The 17,967-nt window shown below is 43.1% G+C and overlaps 1 protein-coding gene across 2 annotated transcripts in view; it reads left to right on the top strand.

Annotated features, from left to right (window-relative positions):
- AHDC1 (AT-hook DNA binding motif containing 1) overlaps nt 1–17,450 on the top strand; it is a 112,584-nt gene extending 95,134 nt beyond the window's left edge. For both annotated transcript variants that reach the window (XR_014470410.1, XM_083173325.1), the window contains exon 5: nt 16,905–17,450. The gene's annotated coding sequence lies outside the window, so the exon portion shown is untranslated. The remainder of the gene's footprint in view (nt 1–16,904) is intronic.
- The last annotated feature ends 517 nt before the right edge of the window (nt 17,451–17,967 follow it).

Genomic DNA, 17,967 nt, shown 5'->3' with positions numbered 1-17,967 from the left:
CTTCTCTACTGAAAAGAGGGGAAGGGACCAGTTAAGGTGTTAGTATATTAGGTGGATACAAGTACATCTACAAGGAGGAGGTGGTAACAGAATTCTCAAATAGGGTATATTAATTTGAACAGATGATCAAAATATACTAAATACCTGCCACATGTTGCTGTTAATAAAAATAACAGCAGAATTATTTAACCAGTCACTAGCTACATGAGTAATTCCAGAGGACAGGAAAATACAAATGTGGTTCTACTGCACAAAACTGGAAGCAAGGAAGAAGCAAGTAATTACTGACCAGTGAGCCTTACACCAGTAGTAGGGAAATTGATGGAAACACTCTTAAAGAAAGAGTTTAATGGGATATACACACAGGCTGATTTTTGCTTATTTTCTAAGCGATCTGCCTAGAAAATAAGCACAAATTGCTCTGTGTGTACTGGCCATAATGATGGTGATGCACGGTCCTGTCCCATCACAGGCTCAGCGCTTTAGCATATGCAGGCAAACCAAGTTAGATTGCCTAGCAAGTGCATATAAAACTGGTTAGAATGCATCGCTAAGCCCATATTGCCCCCTGTGTTTGCCCCTTTAGAATATCTCAATTTCGGCGATTTACAGGATCACAAATCTGAATTAACAGAGAGGAAATCATGCCAAACAAATTTTATTGACATTAACGGGAACAGCATGCGCTCAAGCGCTGCCCAGTTGTTGCCGACCCTGGTGTGTGGGCTTCGTAGCATAACTAGGTCATAGGTCACACCGCACAGGCCATACCTCCACCGCCAGAACCCTCTTCATCCCGACAACTGCTCTCTGCGTAAGCCTCAACGACCACCACCACCTCCTGCTGTCTGCCCCGCTCCCCCATGTATTCTGGGATTGAGCATTTTTCAATCCAGATTCCTGGGATTGGCAGCCCTAGCTGGATATTGATTATTTACAGTTTAATGCTTTTAATTCTGTACCACGTTGCAGACTGTTTAACAAAGTTGATTCTAGATGGTTGAATAGATCAGATATTTATTGCAGGATAGACAACCGTTCATTAGCATATACAAAAATCCATACAATTAAGGTACATTTAGTATATGAAGTCAAAGGGCAGTATTCAATGAGAAAAATTCGCCGTGGTTTATGGCGAGTTTGTGCTTTCTCGCATTGGACGGAGACTTTTGCTCTCAAAAAGCGAGCAAACCTATTCAATGTGCACTTCTTGCCGTCTTTCTGAGTGATTTTCTCCGTGTAGCAATTCTCCATCTTTCATGGAGAAGTGGAATGTGAACTTTTAAAATAAAAGTTTTTTTGTTTTCATTTTGGTGTCAAATCAGGAATTTTATTCTGAGAAGGGGCATGCTTTTTTTATTCATGTGCTTATAGCACATGAATATATATTTAATTTAAAAAATATATATCTATATATTTTTTACACAGAGCAGCCAGCAGGGGGCCGGGAGCCGAGCCGCTCATTAGATATTCATATATTCACTGCACCCGATCATTACATATGCATGATCGGGAGCAGTGAATAAACCCGGTCCCCTGCTGGCTCGGGGGGGGGGGGGGGCAGCCTGGATCCCGGGGAGCCCACCTCCCCCCCCCCCCCCCCCCCACATACGTTCTGGGGCAGGCAGGGAGACTTCAATCTCCCTGCCTGCCACCGTCCCACGGCTCCCTGCCGTGGACGCTCGTCAGCTGCAGGGGTTAAGATTCGCCACGAGGGGCAACTCGCCCCTCCGACATTGAATACGGAGAGAGGGAGTGGCAGCCAGCCTTCCGGAACACATCCAGTGTGCAGCGAATCCTAAACAGGATTCGCTGCGCACGGCGAAATTTCACATTGAATACTGCCCAAAGACATGGAACATGAATCCAAAAACAATGTTAAATATTATATAGAAGGGCCTTAATCGTTTTATTAGCCATTAAGAAAAGATTTTTTGGGTGGTCAACCACGAGTCCCAGTTTTTATGAAAGGATTTAGAGGATTTGTTAATAATGCTAGTCATAAATTCCATGCAGTAAACATGCCACACACGGGATATGATAGATTGCAGTGATGGTGGGTCATTTTGTTTCCAATCCACCGCTATTTGGCAAGTGGTGGCTGAAATTACATGTCAAAGAAATTTATTTTGATGCCTGGATAATGCAAGAAGGTTTAAAGGAAGCAAAATATACTTGAGGTCATACGGAATAGGGGTACTTAGGAAATTGATGTGAATGCTATAATCTCTTTCCCAAGTCCGATTAGCTTGGGGCAGGACAGGGTCTTAGATATAGTATTAACAGTACTGTAATGAAAACTATGGAGGCGGAAAGGAGATCGACGGTAGGTGTCACTATTTTAGGGAACTTAAAGGCAGGTAAGCAACAAGTGAACCAAGTCAGGTGTTGCATAGGAAGAGGAATTAACAACAGAAAGAAAGAAGTAATAATGCCACTGTATAGGTCACTGGCACAACCTCATCTAGACTATGGTGTTCAGTTCTGGAGGCCATATCTCCAGAAGGATATAAATATATTAGAGACTGTACAAAGGACAACTAGAATGGTACATGGCCTTCATCACAAAATTTACCAAGAAAGACTAAATATCAATATTTATAGTTTTAATGTGGAGCAGAAAAGGGAAAGGGGGGGCATGACAAACTGTCAAATATATCATCAAGGGTTTTAACAAGGTACATGGAGGAAACCAAAGAAGAGCAGTATTAGATCACATACACTGAAACTGGAGGTGGGTAGGTTCAGGGGAAGTATGAGGAAAACATACTTCACAGAACGGTTAGTGAACAAGTGGAATAGCCTCCTATCAAAGGTGGTAGAGAGACAGTAGATTAATTTAAACATACTTGGGATAGACATATGTATCAAATACGGTTTGAGGTAACAATATGGTTAAAAAAAGGGGCAGACTAGATGGGCCAAGTGGCTCTTATCTGCCGTATATAATCCATTGCAGCAGTCTGTTAGTAACACATAGCATCATTAAGATCTAATATGTGCATAAGATATGAATACTGACTGAACTCTGTATCCGTGGTGTTTAACTTCTACGCTTTTTCCAAAAGGTCAAGTTTTGAGGATTTCGGTCTGTAGGAGCAGGTGGTCTAATTACTGACCAAGCAATATAGAATTTCTCACCTATGTATGAGTAAAAAAATCCATAAAGCATGGCCTGTTGGTGGAGGACTGTGATTAAAGACTCATGTGTTATATACTCAATTCCATATTTATCATGTTCCTTTACCTGTACAGGTAACATAAAATGTTTGGGGAATCCAGGAAATCACGTATGATTTTGAAAAACAATTCATTTGTATATTTTTGCAGAAAATAAATATTTGGAAAATCAAAATATTAAACTCAATACTTTGTAATGTAACCTCGGTTGGCAATTACAGAAGTAAAACGTTTCCCGTAGTTCTTGACCAGGTTTGCACACACTGTAGCAGGTATTTTGGCGCACTCTTCCATGCAGATCTTCTCTAGATCTGTCATGTTTTGGCGCTGCCGCAAGGCAGCAGGGACTTTAATTCCCTCCAGATTTTCAATTGGGTTGATATCTGGAGAATAGCTAGGCCACTCCAGGACCTTAAAATGCTTCTTACGGAGCCACTCCTTAGTTGCCGTGCAGTGTGTTTGGAGTCATTGTCATGTTGGAAGACCCAGACACATTCCATCTTCAATTCTCTTACTGAGGGAAGGATGTTTTTGGCAAAAATCTCACAATACATGACCCCATTCATCATCTACTTAATATGGATCAGTCCTCCTGTCCCCTTTGCAGAAAAGCAGCCCCAAAGCATGTTATTTCCACCCCATGCTTCACAGTGATTATGATGTTTTTATACCAAAAAGTTCTGATTTGCTTTTATCTGACCACATGACATTCTCCCAATCCTCCTCTGGATCATCCAGATGGTCACTGGCCAACTTTAGATGGTCCTGGACATTTGCTGGTTCAAGCAGGGGGACCTTTCAGCCGCTGCAGGATTTGAATCCATGACGACGTAGTGTGTTACTAATGATAACCTTTGTGACTGTGGTCCCAGCTCGCTTGGGGTCATTGACCAGGTCCCAGCTCTATTGGGGTCATTGACCAGGTCCCCACATAAAGTTCTGGGCTGATTCCTTACTGTTCTCAAGATCATTGATACCCCACGAGTTGAGGTCTTGCAAGGAGCCCCAGGTCAAAGTAGGTTGTCAGTGATCTTGTATTTTTTCCAGTTTTTTATAATTGCACCAGAAGTTGATCCCTTCTCACCGAGCATATTGTCGAGTAGCTCATCCCAGCCTTGTGCAGCTCTACAATTTTGTTCCTGGTGTCGTTAGACAGCTCTCCGATATTGGCCATGGTGGAGAGGTTGCATTCTGACTATATGAGGATGTGGACAGGTGTCTTTTATACAGATAACCAGTTCAAACAGGTGCCATTAATAAAAGTAACGAGTGGAGGATAGAAGAGCTTCTTAAAGAAGTAGTAACAGGTCTGCAAGAGCCAGAAATCTTGCTGGTTGGTAGGTGTCCATATACTTATTTTCCGCAAGAATATTAATCCAAATACTTTTTCACCCCACTGTAGGTCAGAACAGACTAAATAAGATCATTTAGTGCAGTGGTTCCCAAACTGTGTGCCGTGGCTCCCTGGGGTGCCTCGGGACACATGCAGGGGTGCCGCGGCTTGGTGGTCCAGGACCAACTCAAATTATTAATGGTTAATTATTTATGAGCAAAACCAGTGCTGGTGGCTGCCAATCATAGAATGTGTACAAACAGAAGCAAATCCTGCCCTTTACCACATAACTGCCGCTAAGAATTGCATATAAACCCAATCTAGAATTGCATATAAACCCAATCTAATACATTTTTTTTGGATCTAGGGATGCCATGAAAAAAATTCTGATTCTCTAGGGTGCCGTGAATCAAAAAAGATTGGGAACCCCTGATTTAGTGTGTTATGGGGCTTAAAGGTGATGAGTTATCCAAATTCTAGGGCTTAATAATTCTGAAGTTCACACTACAGCATTTCTTAAACAATGTGGTCATTATATATTTGCCTCACAAAACGTGTTTTATGAGGAGGATACATTTCCCAATTCCTTCCCTGTAGAGTACAGTGCATGATGTTGACTACTTAAATCTCCAAAAATATTGCACTGGACAGACATTCTGTATAATTAGGCATGTCCAATCTATTGATATTTTGAGATTTCACAAATTCACAGTGCAGATATCTGAGCGATCACCCAAATAGCTGTGTAATCCGTCAGTAGTGACATTAATTATAAGAGACTGTCCTGGAGAATTGGCTATATTCAAACAAATCTTGTGTTAACTTCACAAAATGGTTAACCAAAAGGTGTAGACACGTGACAAACTCAGTTTTATTATGTTTACAGCTATCCAAAATGAAGAGGCAGTAGTGTACCTCTGGGATATCATGGTTCCTATGAGTTGGTAGGCTGCCTTTTTTTTATAAAAATTGTTTCAGCCTGATGGTGGTAAATTATGATTGCATACTTTTCATGAAACCTTAAATCTTGTATCAATACTTTTAGAGTCTTCTAATAAAAAAAAAATAATAATAATTGGTTCAACCACTACTCGGCGATTGTGACATCTGACGTATAACCTATAAGGACTACATCAACAGAATTGTTTTCTATATGACTGGGAAAATATTAGTGGCAGTATAAAGAAATAAAACCGAAAACACATTTGACAAAAATACAAGGTTTTATGGTTTATGCTTTTTTCTGAAAAACAGTTTCTGGTGGTTTCTGGAAATTTGACCTAACAAGTATTCTGATTCACAGACCTGTATAAATGATGTGATCTGTAAATACTGTGGGCCTGATTCAGATATGTATATGCAATGTCGATATATACGGGGTTGAGAAATTATCAGCCGACTTTTATACAGCATGGTCACAAAGTGTGTATGCCAGCATGACTTAGCAAATCCACTCCCTGAGACTTTTATTTGCAAAGTTATTGTTGGGGGCCATTGTGGTAGGTAAAGGAGAGTAGAGGCAAAAACACCGGGAACGTGGCCTTCCACACACATGGTGTCAGCTTCTCAATTCTCATAGCCTTTCTGCATGACCATGGGGTTGCTCAAAGAGACGATTATTGAAGAATCTGTCATCACTGCTGCGTATTTGTATGCAAGGAGTTGGATCTGCAAAGTAGCTAGTAGACGTCTTCATAGAAATCCAGTCATATGTCCTTATTTTATTATTATTTTGGTCCACCACAGACTCCAGAAAATAGCAAGCAAGGCTCTTTTCCAGGGTAAAGAAGTTCTTGCTTCTCTAAAGAATAGCTTTGTTGAGATTCGTTGCTTATTTCTGATCTTTTTTTGGTTTCTGAGACCTTTTGAGATTTTGATTCACGGTTTAATGGCTGAATAGTTTACTAACTGTATTGGACTAAAATGACAGTGTATTTATGAAGCACAAGGACAATAAGGCTTTGTATCAAGAAGGGAACAGATTGGAGAAGTTAGCCCATTTGCTTTGAGGTAGCACTAAACAAGTATGTAATGCGCAATGGAATATGCTGCGCTATATAAGAAACTAAATAAATAAATACACTATATGGGCAACTTCTCCACTGGTCCACTTTTCACTGCTTGATACATACCCCGCTTTGTTTCAAATGCTTTAAATCTTTATATTGATACTGTAGACCAGTGGTGTCAAACTCATTGCCCTCCAGCTGTTGTGGAACTACACGTCCCAGCATGCCCTGCCACAGTTTTAGCAATCCATTATATAAAATCTGTGGCAGGGCATGCTGGACAACAGCTGGAGGGTCATGATTTTGACACCACTGCTATGGTCTAATGGTTCACAAACTTTTTTTTAAATCAAAGCAACCTAGAATATAAATATATTTTACTTCATTGCACACCTACGTCAGAAGTTTGTTACAGAGTAAATACAAAAAAAGTGGTATTAGTCATCCTTATGTTCTGTTATGTGGTGAGAGACAGGATATGATTCTTATTGTCCACATATGTTATGATTGGCAGCCGCAAGCACTGTTTTATTCACAATAAATAGCTTGAAAGGGTCCTGGACCACTAACCCAGGGAACCCCTGCAAGTGCCCCAAGTCTCCCCAGAATGGGAACCACTGCTGTAGACATTTTTGTGTAGATTTTAAAACCTTTTAGTTTTCTAATATCTGTTAAAGTAGCTTTACCTTTATCTAGCTAACTACTCGTCACCTCTATAAAATGAAGAACTGCCAGTGACCACTAAAGGTCACTTGACAGACCAAATGACTCCTTTGTGAGAAAGTGAAAGCAATTTTAGCAGCGACACTGACCTGTTTAAAACTTGCTGTATATGGAGAGAGGAGATTGGAGACTGGGGCAGATGACAACTGGGGGTGGGGTGGAGAGATTGTGGGTTAAAATCTGCCACAGTTTAAAGGGAATGTACATTGCAGAACCCATCATTTTAATCAACATATATTAACAAACGAGTTAAAAGCCGAACGTATTTCTGTGTATAATGCAAAGCATGTCTGAATATATCTTAAATGTCGGCTGCATAGTTGTCATCAGTCATGTTATAACCTACACTCCTTCCCCTTCTGGTCAGTGTCCCATTTACACTTTTGAGGTTTGAACATTTCCATTAATTAACTTTTGTTCCTTTTACACCCTTTTTTTTATTCCCTGTATTGAGATGAAGTTGTGATCATTTAGGATGCCTTGAAAAAGCGATACTGTAATAGAGCGTTCCATTTCATTCCTAAGGGCTGATGTATCAACCAGTGAAAAGAGGGGAGAAGTGGACCAGTGGAAAGGTTTCCAATAGCAACCATCTACCTATTATTTTATATATGTACTTTAATAAATGCTTCCTTGAAGCTGATTGCTTCCTTATGATCAACATCACCAATGTTCTACTTCTCTACTGGTTTCACTCATTGATGCATCAACACATACAATACATCAACATTAAGGGCCTGAAAGACTCTTTAATCCCTTACTTTGTGGTTAAGTAAATTAAGCAAAACAATTGGTTCTCACCACCTGGTCTACGGGTTTTCTAAATACATATAACTAAATGTGACAAATTTGAATTGAGTAGTAGATTATACACATTCTACTAAAACTACTCCTTACAGATATGTTTCAAGAAAGAAAGGTCATCAATGAATGGGGTGGTCCACTAAGGCAGGGGTTCCCAATTTTTTTCTAATCACGGCACCCTAGAGTATCAGAATTTTTCCACGGCACCCCTAGGCCCCAAAAAATATATATCAAATTAAGTAGATTGTGTTTATATGTGCTTCTTGGGTTCAGTTATGTGGTAAAGGGCAGGATTTGCATCTGATTGTACACATTTTATGATTGGCAGCCACCAGCACTGGTTTTGTCCAGTAATTGATCATAAATAATTTGAATTGGTCCTGGACGACCAACCCGAGGCACCCCTGCAAGTGTCCCGAGGCACCCCAGGGAGCCTAGGCGCACAGTTTGGGAACCACTGCACTAAGGTAACACTCAATGTTCCAATATTATCCAGGTTAAGCCCAAATGAGAGCACTCCCCAATCATATAAAAGAAGACAAGACTGTAATCAGCCATCAGAGGACATCACACATTGTCGATGTTGTTTTTTTTTTTTTCAAGATAGTTTTTATTAAAGGTTTTGTTCCGTTAACACGGAAGGGGAGGGGGATACAGAACAAAGATGGGGAGGGGGGAATGGGAACAAGTCAACATACACGATATACATGAGAAACAGCAATAGGTGTAATAGGCATTAACACTGTCACACTTGGCACAGAGAGCAAGACTGTTAAAAAAATAAAAATAAAATAATAATCTGAAATGGTGTCAACAATAAAGCATGGTGAATGATATGTGGTACTATACCGGGAGAGTTCTCCAGTTACTTAGGCAATGTCAAATAATAGGTTCGCCCCTTCGGGTGAGGTAATATAATCCTGCCAGCAAGACCATGACGTTGAGTGGGATGGATTAATGGAAGAGGGTAGGCCCATTGTTTCCATTTGGAATGAGTGATGGATTTTCCTAATGATTTTACTGAGTGGGGGGGAGAGGTTTTTTTCCAATCCTGAGCTATTGCGGCTCGTGCGGCTATGAAAATGTGGCCTAATACGTAACATTTGGGGTGGGGGATATCTGATGGGTAGGCATGGAGTAACGCTGGCATAGGGGACAGGAACTCCCAGGATCTTTGATGCAAGGGCGAAGACTTCTCTCCAGAATGGTCTTATTTTTCGGGCAGGCCCAGAAAATGTGGAAGCTGTCTCCTATCTCGTTGCATTCTCTCCAACATAGGTTGGAGATTCTGTGCAATTTAGCAGGGGTGAAGTACAAGTTATGCAGGAGTTTGAAATGCATTTCTATGTGGTTGCTGCATTTCGATATCTTGTGTGATGTATTATAGATTTTTTCCCACTGTTGTTGGGAGAGAGAGCATGCCAAACTCTCCTCCCATTTTGTTTGTATAGGGGATCTCACCTCTGTGGTGTCAGCTTGCAAACCAGAGTACCAAAAACTTATTGAACCCTTAGAGTTACCCATGCCTAATTTTGTCAAAACGTTTGTGGGGTGGAGCAATATTGGACCTGACGATCTTATAGCACTCTTGATCCAATGGACAATTTGGTTGTAAGAGAAAAGTTCCCTATCTGGGAGGTTAAATTGGGATTGCAGCGAGGTAAACGGGGTTATGGAGACACCATCTACTAATGCGGCAATAGAGTCAATGCCGCGGACCATCCAATGGCTAGGTTTATATTAGGCATCAATTTTGAGAGGGCCTGTAGGGAAAGAGTGCTGGAGGGGAGGGAGACCTATTTGGGGGCTATTATCAATGTGTCCCATGCCGAGAGGGAATCTGAGATAGCTTGAATCTTAGTGAGTGAGGGGGGTCTTAATTGGAAGGGGGTCCACAACAGATCCATCAGTGGTATGCGTGAGAGCAGTTGGCTCTCCAGGTCTACCCACTGTTTTTTGCCTTTAGGTAGGGACCAGTCATTTATTTGGGCCACCAGGCATGCTTGTTGGTATTTCTTTAGATCTGGGACTTCCAATCCCCCATGCTTCCGCAGTCTAGTTAGGCTCTTATATGCTATACGGCGTGTTTTTTTCTTCCATATATATTTCAAGATGATTGAGTGGATTTGGGTAATGGTTTTCTGTGGGACTTGGTAGGGGATCGCACGGAAGAGATACATTAATCTGGGAAGAATTGACATCTTAAAAGCAGCAATTCTACCTAACCATGATATTTCCAGACTAAACCAAGCTTTTAATAGGGCATCTATTTGGGATATTAAAGGGGAGAAATTGATTTCTATGGCGGTAGCTAATGAGTTGGGGATGTTAATTCCAAGGTATACAATGTGGTCCTTCTTCCATTGATATTTGTAGGTCTGTTGGAAAGTGGCTAGTTTATCATCGCTTAGGTTAAAAGGTAAGGCCTCGGTTTTGGTTGTGTTTAGTTTGTAGAATGATGCTATGCTAAACCGGTCAATTATGTCGTGTAGGGCTGGAGGAGAATATCGTCAGCAAATAAACTTATTTTATGGAGGGATGAGCCCACTTCTATACCTGGGAAGTCTAGGGACTGACGGATCTTCATTGCGAGAGGTTCTATTGCTAAGACATACATGATGGGAGACAGGGGGCATCCTTGTCTTGTTCCATTGGAAATCTTAAAAGGAGGTGTTGTGAAGCTGTTACTGTACACTACCGCATTAGGTGAACTATACAGAGCTAGTATAGAGGAGAGGATCGGCCCCTGAAGGCCAAATCTATACAGAGTTTCGGTAAGGAAGCCCCAATGAAGCCTGTCAAAGGCCTTTTCAGCGTCTAATGATAGAAAAACCGCTTCTTCTCCTTTATGAGAGCTATATTCCGCCAGGTCGAAAACCCTTCTAGTGTTGTCTTTTGCTTGGCGACCTCTAACAAATCCCACCTGGTCCGGATGGACCAGGTTGGGTACCAAGGGGGCCAATCTATTTGCAATCAATTTAGAATTTTTTTTAGGTCAGTGTTGAGTAAGGCTATAGGTCTGTAATTTTGACAAAGAGAAAGGGTCCTTTCCTTGTTTATGGATTGTAATAATCCGGGCCTGTAGCATTTCTTCTGGGAGAGTACCCGTGTTGGTAGCATAATTAAACAAGGAGGTAAGGGAAGGGGCCAGTTCATTAACAAATTTTTTATAAAATGCGTTGGAGAAGCCATCCGGGCCTGGGGCCTTTGCACGGGGGAGGGATTTGATTACCTTAATAATTTCTTCATCTGACCATTTCGCATTAAGAGTTACTAAATCTTCTGGGGAGACTTTGGGGAAATTTAGGTCCTCTAGGAAGGAGGTTATTATGGTTGGGGTGGGTTGGGGAGTAGTCGAGTCCGTGTTGAGGTTATATAAATTGTTATAGAATTTGGCAAAAGCTGCTGCTATGTCAGAAGGGTTTAGGAGCTTCTTTCCTTCCTGCGTCCGTATAAATTTAATTCTATTTCTAGTTTGGCGAAGTCGGAGCTTATGTGCTAAAAATTTGCCTGATTTGTTACCCAAGGAGTAGAATTTCTGTTGGAGTTTGGAGTACGCATACTTCATGCGATTTAGAAACAGTTTTTGAAGCTGATTGCGGATAGATACTATTTCCCGTTTCAGGGCTCTAGATGGGAGAGATCTGTTAAGGGACTCGGCCTGGAGTAATTTCATCTCCAACTCCTCTTGTTCTTCTAAGCGTTGCTTCTTTAACCTGGCTCCGGTTTGGATGAAAACCCCCCTAAGGACTCCTTTTAGTGCACACCAATGGGTGGGTATTGAGGTGTCAGATGTATGGTTAAGTTCTAGATACGAGGAAAGGGTATGTGATATGGTTACTAAGGTCTCGGGGGAGTCTAAGATGTAATCTGTAAGTCTCCATGGTTTAGGGAAAAACTGGGAGGGGTTGGAGCTCCACACCCATGTCACTGCCGAGTGGTCGGACCATGTAATCGGCACAATACATGCTTTAGCGGTTCGTTGCAATGACCATTTATCTGCTAGGATTAGATCTATACGTGAATATGAGTTGTGGACATGCGAGAAAAAAGTATAATCTTTTGTGGAGGGGGAATGTGTTCGCCATACGTCATAGAGGTCAAACTCATTCAGAAGGCGGCTGAGTGTGGGAGTTGTACGGGTATTCTGGAGAGGCCTGGAAGGGGCTTGGGATTTATCCAGTTTTTCGTCTGGTATCAGGTTAAAGTCACCCATAACTACCCGACCCTTACGGACCTGTTGGATTGTCTCGAAGAGTTTTCGTAGGAAAGCAATTTGGTTTGTATTTGGGGCATAGAGTGATACCAGGGTAATTACCGCGGCATCCAATTTCCCCACTAAGATCAGGTATCTCCCTTCTTTGTCCGAGTATTGGGACCCTTCTACGAACTGTACAGAGTTATGAAAAAGGAGTGCTACACCATTTCTTTTAGCAGGGCCATTTGAAAAATAGCCTATGGGATAGCGAGTGTTGTGGAACTTGGGAGGGGCAGAGGCCATGAAGTGGGTCTCTTGGAGAGCAATTACTTTGGCACGTTCGGCATGGAAAGTGTCTAAAGCCTGACGTCTTTTGTTTGGGGAATTTAGGCCATTGACATTTAGTGACAGAAATTTAACCATTGGGAGGGAGAAATCGAGTTAGCCTTGATCTAATGATGGGTGAGTGCACGTTGGATCCCATAGTAGGGGGGAGGCAGGGAGGATGGGAGAGCAAGGGAGGGGAGAGACAGGGACAGGGAAACAGAATAAGCCCTGAAATCAGGGCCACTGTGTTTGCCACATGGAAAGGGTGGTGGCAAAACAAAAACCATTTGGGGGGGTGGCCTCAAATGGGTCTCACAGATTTATCGTAATTGAATAACAAATGAGAACAATTAACAACATTGCTAAGCAAACTTTGGGAGCCTCGATCAACGACACATCCCCTAAATGCAATAGAGCTATTATATAAAGGCTACTATTAACAGTGAAGATAAACATGTATCAACTTACTTATAACGGGCATGTTAGTCCAGTGGGCTGGGGGACGGCTGCCCCGGGAGACAGGCGGTCCCAGCCGGACCACATGGAAAAGAAACAAACCAAATCAGAGACAAAGCATAGGGCACAATACCCTCACTATGTTTGACATGCAGTCAGTGGGGGTGTCTTACGGTCAGGTCGAAGATACTGGAGCCGGCACTGGAACTTTCGTTTGCGGGATCTGGATGTCCCACTCTTCGTTTCATTCCGGCTTCAATTGAGGAGATTACAAATGTGGAGGAGTCATAGCGGACAATTAATTTGACCGGGAATCCCCACCTGTACTGGATATCATTGTCTCTGAGAGCCGTGGTAATTGGGCGATAAGAGCGTCTCTTGTCCAGGGTGAATTGGGAGAAGTCGGGGTAGATTTGGATGCCTCCCAAGGTGTCGGAGGAGTCCGCGTCCCTAGCTGCTTTGAGGATATCTTCCTTCACGTGGAAGAAGTGGACTCTAAGGAGAACATCTCGGGGAAAGGAGGTAGAGTAGCCGCTTCGTGGTTTCGGCAAGCGGTGGACACGATCAATGATCAGGTCTTGTGGGGAGGCCGTCGGGAGGAGCTTCTGAAATAGTTTGGTGACATAGTCCCTCAATTCTAAAGGCGCCACTGAGTCGGGGATCCCCCTTATCTTGAGGTTGTTCCTCCTTGACCTATCTTCGATATCCGCAATCTTTTCTCGGAGGGAGGCCACTTCATTTTGGGTCTCCGAGTGTGATGAGAGCAGATCGTTGTGGGATGTTACGAACTCCTGCATTTTATCCTCCAGATGTTCGGTGCGGCTTGAGATGCTCACTAGATCGGCTCTGAGGGACTGTATAGATGTGTCCAGGCCTGTGAGGATATCAATACGAAAGGCAAAGAGCATTGTAAGCATCGTGTGGGTTGTTAGAGGTGCTTGAGGGTCAATGCCCGCACCTAGGTCCGTTGGAATATCAGAGGGTGGGGAACCAGTCGTGGTTGAGGGGGTGGCGGGGCGTGCGGAAGTGCCCGAGGAGACACCCCGACTTGTGGGCGTATTTTTTGGGAATTGTATAAGTGCAGGAATCTTGGAGGTCCTGCTCCCTTTTTTCCCCGGCATTGTAGTAAGGCTGTATAGACAAAGGCAAATTGTAGGGGTGCAGGTCCCTTAGGGGGAGGTAGCTGGGGCTTACCGGGTTAGTTGAGGTATTATAGAGGCTCCACAGAGAGTGCAGGATTTAAACACCCATGGTGTAGGAGATGCTGGTTATGGTGTGAGACCCATTTAGGTAATTGAAATTAGAGAGCCATTAGATGGGAGAGACTTCTTTCAGTCTAAACTCCTGAAGAGTTGCAGCCCTGCCCGTGGCGCCGCTCATACAGGGACATCTAGGGCACGTACCCTCAGGGAGATGGCAAGGGGCTGTAGGTGCACGTGTTGGGGCCCCTCGTGTCACTATATGGGACTATGGGTAGCTCCTGCGGCTTGGTTGTGCACTGCCCCAACCTCAGCAAACTCTCTCTAGTATATTTCTTTATTTATTATATGAGGGTGTATGCCTCAGTCACTTAATTAATTGGGGGGGGACCGGGCTGGTGCTATAGCAGGGCTGGGGTCCCCCACTCAGTCCCAAGCGCCCCGGCCGCCTGCACCTATTTCTGCTTAATACCGTGTGTGCAGCTGCTGCACACACGATTTCAAGATGGCCGCCGGGACAGGAGAAGGGGAGAGACGCCGGGGCTCCACACTCCCCAAGGCACGCTGGAAGCACCAGGTCGGGGGGGGGGGGGGAATGTCTGGGGAGGGAGGGGGGGAGTCCCGCTGACCTCACTGTGCCGAGTGGCACCCTCCGGAGTCCCGATATCGCCATTTGCGGGTCACGGAGCTCAGGAGCCGGCTGGTTGCTGAAATTTAGTCCCCGGCTTGAGACAGGCGTAGGCCGCAACCCGCAGGGCAGGGTTTCCCCTACCCCCGGCTCCGCAGCGCTGCTCGCCTCTGGTCTGGGGGTCTCACAGGAAGGGTGCTTGTGCCTCCAGGGCAGTGGGGCGATCTGGGGCTGGATTTATTCGTTTTTTGGAGGGTGTTTGGCAGGAGCTCAGGCTATGTCCGTCCTGTCTCTCCAAGCGCTAGGCCACTGATGTTGGTTATTTTCAAGACAAACCTAACAAGGCTTCCGTAAATGCCTTTTACCTGCATGTTTACAGATTCTTTGTTTGGTCTAACTTGATGCCTTGTCTGTTTGATTTGTGTTAACATAGATATACCCACACAAGCATACATATGAATGAAGCTAGAGTACAGTACTCAGTACGGTTGCAAAAGGTATGCTTAAACTGCTTAAATAAACATGATTTTTGTTTAAAGCAGACTAAAACTGAGTTCCCATGAACATTTCTAGCATCTAGACTTTACTTTGACCAGGAGTGCCCACCTTTATACCTATATATATGGAAAGCAGAGAGAGAGAGCCTTTATGTCTATTCCACTACTTTAACCATTTGAGTGCCAAGTGAATTTGTCAAAATAGCTGTGAAAATTGCCAAGCAAACATTTTTATTCATCATAATGTTGCCCTTATATAGGAAGTATAGTATTTTATTACACAACATTTTTCATTTGAATTTATATAACAAATGTGAGTGACCCTGGCATTTAGCAGATTTTTTGCATGTCTGTCATGTTGGCACTCAAAGGGTTAAAATAAAATGTTACCGTTTCTGATGTCAGAGTGTGCCAAATACTCCCTATAGAGGTTGATGGAATAGTGATGCCTGCTGGTTAGATGTAGGTACTACATACATGCCAAATATAACCATTCATTTTTTTTCTTGTACTTTTGTTCAACATATGACCATTCTTTCTAGATGTTACTGCCCTAAATGTATGCTTATTAATTGGTTATTTAACAGAAAAACTCATATTAAATTGAAAATTGCTTTTTGGGTGAGTGGCTGATAAATACTTATTTAGTTTAATTACCTCATTCTCTGTATCTGTTTTACATCCTCCAATATAGTTCTGAGAAATCTTCACAGGCTTACCTTAGCAACCTGCCTATGATTATCCTTGACCTCACTGGAATGTTCTTCTGGTGTTCAAACTGATAGTTATAATATGGCCTAACATAAAAATCTAACATTACCATTCTTCCCTTCCATCTGTCAGCTACTGATATTTTATGCTGATAAGCGAAGTTCGGTCAACTCTAGGCCATTGTACTTTGGGCCTAATTCAGACCCTTAAGCAGCACTGCGAATACGCACCCCTACTGATTTTCAAAAGACCGTGGATGTGCATTGTACACTGTGCATATTTTCATGGTCCCTGCAAACAGACCATGCGAAGGCTAGCCTTCGGTGGCAATTTGCAAGGTGATTTACTGGTGTTAAGCATTTGGGGGCATTACTCCTGGCGTATTCCGGGAGTGACCTGAAAAATGCAGGAGTTCCCCTGCCGTGGGAGGGATGACTGCTGACGGCGGTCATCCTCCCCAAGCGGCGGCTTCCTCCCCACGGCCTTCGCAGTGCCAAGTGAGTCTACACTTAGGGGGAAAATCACTCAATGATTTTCCAAAGCTTGCAACACTGTGTTCACAGCTGTGATCGCATTCGCAGCCGTGTACAGGAGAGGTTGCTTGGCGGGGTAGCATTTACCTGATTGCTGGGTTCCGAATTCTTGCAGCCCAACAAGCAGGTCATGAATCGGACCCTTCATCCCATGAAGTGTATGGTTATGTGTATGCACGCACACACACCTGTAAGCTGCCTTATATTTTCAATATACATATTTTTGTCTTCTGTTATTGTTAATTGTATTATTCATTGTTTTTTAAGTTTGGTTATAATAATACTTCTCTTTTCTTAAATCTGCAGCTGAGACCCTTCCCCTGAAGCCAGAAGAAACGCCATGGGATCCCCTTCTGAGCCTGCACCAGCTACATCACAAGTGCATTCCCTCTCCCCCCTGAGCTCTGGAACCTCCTCCCCTCCAGTTCCTCCCCTAAGAAGAAATTTTGTGTTTCGTTATTTTTTTTTTGTTTGTTTTGTTTTATTTTCTCTTCACAAAACCAGCAAAAATTGTACATAAGAATTTTTTTTAAATGTTTTAAAATGTAAAAAAAAAATTATGCGGAGATGGGGAGTATGTGAGGGGGGAGGTAGGGAATACGGAAGAGTGGAAAGTCTGATCTTATTCCCATGTAAGCAGAGTGGCCTGAAATGCCCTGGCGCCTCTGTCAAGAGGAAAGGGTTAAACAGTTCTTTTCCCTCACATACACCCCCAATCCTGCACCAACACCCTTTGTCCCCCTTCTACCGGCTGCACTGAACTTGCGTATGTTAAAGCCCTACCACCACCCTCGGCGATTAAAACTATTTATTGTAAATAAGGATTTCTCATAAATTGTGTATTGTCCAAAACCAGTTTTGTGTTTTCAGTACGAGCGAATGGGTAGATATGGCTGATGTTACATAGCAGGCGTGTGTGTGTGCGAGAGAGAGCACGCTTGGTTTCTGGAATTTGTATACAGAGTGTTATTTGAGCAGTGTGATAATCCAAGGTGACAGTGATCAGGACTCTGTTTCCATTAGTCTCCTTTGTAGCTCTATCCTTTCATCAGCATTCTTTCCTCTTTTCTACTCTCCCTACCTACCTTACTCCGATTTTCCCCTTTTTTTCTAGCTCTTCCATGTTTTTTTGGCTTACCTTCCATCTTTTATCTCACATCATCACATGTTCCTTATCTCCCCCTCACATATTCTGCCTGCCTATTATCGTTTATCATCTTTATTCTACCCTTTATATCACAACCACCCTCTCCGCTCATGTCACTCTCCCCTTTTTTTGCTCTGTCACATCCCTCCAGCTCCCAATCTGCATGCACATAAGGTTTACCCTTGCTTCTGTCCCCTTCTATCAGCCCCTAATCTTATTGAC

This window comes from Crinia signifera, chromosome 2 (genome assembly GCF_055691185.1).
Source record: "Crinia signifera chromosome 2, ASM5569118v1, whole genome shotgun sequence".
NCBI classification, from domain to species: domain Eukaryota; kingdom Metazoa; phylum Chordata; class Amphibia; order Anura; family Myobatrachidae; genus Crinia; species Crinia signifera.
The sequence above is the reverse complement of the archived record's forward strand: the minus strand, read 5'-3'. Positions and strand labels throughout refer to the sequence as shown.